Source organism: Microtus ochrogaster, linkage group LG1, assembly GCF_000317375.1.
Source record: "Microtus ochrogaster isolate Prairie Vole_2 linkage group LG1, MicOch1.0, whole genome shotgun sequence".
Taxonomy (NCBI): Eukaryota; Metazoa; Chordata; class Mammalia; order Rodentia; family Cricetidae; genus Microtus; species Microtus ochrogaster.
In genome coordinates, this window is record NC_022027.1 from 11,794,804 (window position 1) to 11,800,908 (window position 6,105).

Below are 6,105 nucleotides of genomic sequence, written 5' to 3' on the forward strand. Positions count from 1 at the left end.
TGTGTATGGTGTGTGTGTGTATGGTGTGTGTGTGTATGGTGTGTGTGTGTATGGTGTGTGTGTGTGTGTGTGTGTGTATGCTTCCTTTAATGCCCTCTATTTCCAGAATCTCTATGCCATGTGTCCTCAAAGCCTTTAGAGGGACCATAGAAGTCTCTGAACTCTGAGCGTTAGCTGGCAGTTGCCATTTAAATGTGATGTTAAAATGGGAGCCTGGGTCCTCTGCGAGAGCAGCAAATGCTCTTAACCACTGAGCCATCTCTGCAGACCCTGTATTTAGATGATCCACAGCGCAGCACTGACTTCCTGAAGGGCGGTAGGTTTCAGAGCAGAAATATTAATATGCTTGATTGAGACATCTATCCCAGGTCCCGCAGGCATTCCAGGGATGGTCACCTGCACACTGTGAGTTATCTAAAGTAAGGATTAGGGTACCTGTGAGATCACACTCCTGCGGTCAGACCTGGCTTCTGGTACTTCATACTGAGCTGTGTGATTGCAGTGAGCCCCTTCAGCTCCTCGACCCTCTGACTCTCCTTCAGTGAAAAGGTAGCCATCGCATTGCTCTCCAAGTGCCAGGACACGGTTTGTCCCTTGCTGTCTGTATCGCCCTCACCTCTTCATATGTCCTTACAGACCATGTCTCCCTTACATGCCTCCAGGCCTACCTGTCTTCCTGTGTTTAGGGGCCAAACATGACCTCTCCCACACTCTCGCTTTGCTTGTCTGACACAGACCCTCTCTAAGGGAGGCAACGGGGTAACCTGTTCATGTGGAAGTTACCTGTCCTGTGGGTGTAAGATCTGGGAGACCAGGGCTTTCTTGCCTGGCTCCCTGTGGAACAGTCCCCTTTGGTGGGCAGTGTGGAACCCAGCTGGTGGTGTCCTTGGGGAAGAGCGTTCAGTGCTGAAGGGCAGGGAGACCAGGCAGACCACCTGTCTATTCTCCATCTTCCTGGTTAGTCTTCCCTGTATCCCATACAGACTGGTCCATGTCTCTTAGTTTCAGAAGGGACTGAGGAGGCAGGTGTGAGCTGCCTAGGGGGAGGCTCTGATGGAGAACAACAAGAGCTAGTTTGGGTTTTTCTTGAGACCCCTAGGCCAAACTGATGGAGTGTTTTTATTGTTTTTTTAAAGTATAGTTTGGGCAGTCCCTTCAGGGCCACTATTTGTGGCCTTCTGACACCCCAAAACTTTAGGGGTAGCTTTTGTTGTGGCAAAAGTAGTTTGGGGCAGGTGGTCCTGATTGGAAGTAGTGGGCATTTTCCCAGGCTCTCTGGCTGAGGCTTGGTGACAGCTCCCAGGAAAGCTTTGATTCTGCATAAGTGTCCTCAGGCTTCCTGGTACCTGTCATTGAGAACAGTCACCTGGTGAGAAAAACAGTGTTATCCCTGGTCCTTGAAACCTCTTGAAACCTCTCCAGGGAGTCAGGAGGAGATTGTAAGGGCTCTTGAGCGACTTTGACTTCGGATCTGATGATCAGCAGGAAGGAAGAGCTCAGAGTAGCCCCGGATGGGCACAGCAGGGCACTCAGAGTAGCCATGGGGTGGGCACAGCAGGGCACTCAGAGTAGCCATGGGGTGGACACTGCGGGGCGCTCAGAGTAGACACGGCTGAGCACTGCAGGGTGCTCAGAGTAGCCATGGGGTGGGCACAGCAGGGCACTCAGAGTAGACACAGGTAGGCACTGTGGGGCACTCAGAGTAGACACGGCTGAGCACTGCAGGGTGCCAGGCTAGTGAACTCACCACCTAGGGTGCCTCTCTCACTCAGCTGGCAGAGCAGGGCTGGAGGGATGGAAGTCTATGGCCATTAGGACAGGCGAGCCAGGATGGTTCACTAAACTGTGATCGAAAACATTAAGCCTAAGGGTCTCCAAGATGAAGTTCATGAAATACCAGAGACCTTAAAATTTTATGTGTGGTTCTAGCTAACAGAAGAGTAGAGCAAGCACCCTTGTGAGTCTGCTCCATCGTGATACAGGGTGTGAATGGGGGCTGTATCTTCTGATGTAACAAAGGCCAAGGATGGCTCAGCGAGTGAGGGCGCTTGCAGCCCAGCCTGACGACCGGAGTTCAAACCCAGGGCCCACATGCTAGAAGGGAAGAACCAGCTCCCAAGTCGTCACCTGATATCTACAAGCATGTGCAATGGAAAGTGTGTGTTCATGCAAACACTTATACACATGTGTAAAAAAAAGACGGGATCGCAGGCATGATTGAAGTTCCTTTGGTAACCTTTCCCGAGTCCTTTGCTTTTATCTTTCTCTCTGAACGTGATTGTTAGCTACTCCCAGACTTGTTTTCACACTGTGAAAGTATGTATTTCACACTGTGAAAGTATGTATTTCACACTGTGAAAGTATGTATTGTCTCTGTAGCATGTATAAGATGTGTGTGTTTTAAAGCCATAGATGAAATACAGCACTGATTACGTTATAGAATGCACACTCGTCAACTTTTATGTCACTCCATCTATCTAGCCTTCTGAAGCATGGTAATGTGTGTGCATGCACATGCGCGTATGTTTTGTGTGTGTGTGTGTGTGAGTCAGTGTTTGCTTTGGGAGCTTTACTCATGGTGACACAGGGGGCAAGCACAGTCCTTTTGAGCCTGCCATCGGTAGGTTCCTCCAGTGAGCTTATACAGGTTACTGGTCCAGACTTCTGCCAGTGGGAATGTAGGTATTGCAAGTTTGCAACACTACAAATAATGCTTCAGTTAACATTTTCTGTGCCCATCTCTTGTGTTGGGAGCTGTGAACCCCCCAGATCCTGAATTTCTTGTAATGCTTGCAGCTGCTCTGAGCACGAGACCCTCAGAAGTTCCTGATGGCAGGAGAATGGTTTCTGGTGGGTTTGGCTGGGGCGTGGCTATCAGTTAAGAATCCCTATATAAGAGGCTCTGGTACACAATAAAGGGGGAATTTGGGCATCAAGGATGACCCGTGTCTCTGTCTGTGAGTCTTTGTGTGTTTCAATCTCCAGCCCCTTGCCTGGTTCACGAACCATACAGTAGCGCATGAAGCACAGACAGGCGCACGCTTGTGAGAGCTTCCCTGTGGTATTGGCTGAGTTGTCACACCCTAACCAAATAAACAAGCCAGAAGGTCACTGTTTGGTCACTTTTCACTGTCAGCTTTTCTGGATTTAGAATTGCCTAGGAGACCAAGGATGCATTTCTACAGGGGTCTTAAAGGAGCCACCTGAAGGCGAGTGGCGTGATCCTATTGTTTGGATGCCCAGACAGAATAAAAGGAGAAGAGAAGAAGCCATCATAATGTTGCACCCCTGCCTCCCCACCCCTGATATTAGGCCCACTAGGAGGAGCCTCCTCCATCCTTTCTGCTACCACGAATTTCCTCAGATTGCCCCTGCCACAGACAGACCACCGTGCCTTCCCCTTCCAAAACTCAGAGTCTGCAGCCATGACCCCAAATAGGATTCCTCTGTTGAGTTGCCCCGCCAGTGTTCTGTCATGGTGATGAGAAGGATGGAGTCTCGTGCATGTGAACCTACTGACGGAACTACCCACAGGACTGTGCTAAGTGGTCCCAAGGCCACTGCAGACTATGCAGAAGGATGGCAGCCAAGATGATTCGAGCACCTCCCTCATGCGGCCTCCCACTCAGCTCCTATTAACCATGGACTCCCTACAAATACCCCGAGTGGTGAGAGCTGTCCCATTTTAGAGGCTGGAACACTGACCCTCAGGCAGGTTAGGTCACTCTCAAAATCATACAGTAGTAGAGAAGTTTCTGGACTGAAGCCGTTCACTCTAGAGCCCTGGTGTCCCACTCGTGAGGGCAGGTCTCTTTCTTTCGTGTCCTGGCTCCTCTGAGAGGCTCTTTGTCTGCAGAACATGCTGAGCAGTGACAGCAGAGCCTTGTTTAAGCACTGGGTGCAGGACACCATCATCAAAGATGCCTGCAATACTAGCCCTTCCCTCCAAAGTCTCCCAGGAGATTGCCACCCAGGGGAACACCCTCCCTTTGCTCTCTCACCAGCTCACCACGCGGTTAAGTAGACGCCAGGGCTTTGCTGATAAAACCAGGAACTTGGTCCTCTTCCTGCAGGTGTCTTTCTCTTGGGGGTGTTTGTGGGTTTTCTTTGGCAGGGCCTGGCCAGAGAAAGGCTGCAAATATTTGACAGTGAAAACCCTCAGCTGTAAGGTGTGGCAGAGGGAGGCACTGGGCATTGAAAACCTAAGAAGTAGATGGAACTCTGTCCCCTCCTGATGCAGGACAGAACTGGGTAAGCTGCACCAGTCGGTGCGGCTCATCCTCAGATATGGCAGCGCTCTGGTCACCTGGGCTAGAAGGTCCCAGCCCGAGGGAGAGACTCCCTGGTGTTTGTCTGGCTGAGATGTTCCTGTGCAGAGAGTGTTGTTGCTCTCTGTGCGCATGGAGGTGGAGGTGAGGAGCCTTCTCCTTGGTGGCAATCTGCCTTTCAAAAGAATGCAGTAGCCATGTCTTGATGTTCCCGAGGAGGGAGAGAGCGGAGGTCATAAGGGTCGGTGAGATGTTTCGGTGGGCAAAGGCTCTTGCTGCCAAGCCGGGTACCCAAGCCACCCCCAGTGATCCTCAGAACACACACATCCATGCGTCCATGCACTCACACGAACACCAAAGCCAGAAATGGGTGTTGTGGTTTACTTGGGGATAAGGTCTTAATTAATCATGGTTAGGTTGAGAAAGCGAAATAGCACTCTATGACACAGGAAAAGCCAGCTCCACCCCTTCGGCAATTGCATCACTTGTGGGTGCAGTCAGACGATCCACTCAGCAAGTCTGTTGGCTTTGGATGCAAGGCTGGGAAGGAGAGCAGCCTCTCCATGAATCAGGATGGAACTTTCTAATAACTTTCTCATGACTGCAGAGTTTCTTCCTGACACTTCCCGGGGAATCCCATGTCACTGATGCCCTCCCTCATCCCTGACCTCCTCCCACAAATGGAAACCAGGTCCCCACTTTCCCTGAAGCTTTTGACAGGAAGAGGCTGCTTTCTCTGCACCGCGCTGCCAGCTCAGAATGAGGGTATTCTCCAGGCGTGTGCCTCCTTCTTTGCATACCCGCTCCTAGCCGCCTCTGTCTGACTGCTTTTTCTTCCCTTCTTCCTTCCTAGACGCTTACTCACGCTTCCCCGTCGCTGTTGACTGTTGCCCTCCGTGCCAGCCCCTGAGGCAGCCTCAGGGCTTCGCACCCCTCTATTAGAGTCCAGCGTCTGCGCCCGCCCGTGGGATTTCCTGATTGCGTGTTTGGTTTCATTTTACTCTTCCCACTGACCACAGCTTTTCGTGGGTGGGCCCCCAAGCCAGGCCCGTTCTGGCCCATGGTAAACAGCTAATTGTCAAAAAGGACGGGTGGGTAGCCTGTAGGTGAGTCCCTCTAAGAATCATGGTTAGGGTGTCTGAGCAAGCTACCTGGCTGCTTTCGCACAAGGCAATTACTGTGCGCATCATCGAAGTTCTTAACTGATTCCTCAAAGCAAGCAAGGACACACGGAGAGTCTTTTCTACAAGAACGCCCAGTTTCTGGTGCTGAAGTGTTGTCTCTGTGGGTAATAGTCCTTGCTGCTTTTTTCCAGTGGACCCGAGTTTGATTCCCGGCACACACCTACATCTTGCAGCTCAGACTCACCTGTGGTTCTAACTCTAGGGGATATGACACCCTCTTCTGGCACCTGCACACAGATATATTAAAATAACTTAACAATTTTATCTTCTCTCTCTTTTCAATTTTTATTTTGTTTTAAATTGCCTGCATGTATGACTGTGCACCATATACATGCAATACCTACGAGAGCCAGAAGAGGGCGGTGGATCCCTGGGGCTGGGGTTACAGACATTTATGAGCCATCCTGTAGGTGCTGGGGCTCAAACTCAGGTCCTCTAGAAGGTCAATAAGTGCTCTTAATCAGTGAGCCATCTCTCCAGAGCAAAACAATTTTTTTTTTTAAAAAAAAATCTCAAATAATAAAAAGGAATGCTAGGTCTCCTCTCTTATCCTGATGGTTCTCATTGAAGGACAGGGCTCACCCTGCAGTATGGTGAGGGTAGTGGGTAGGCTCAGATTAGAATTTGTTCAATCAGGCCTCCTCCTCCTCCTC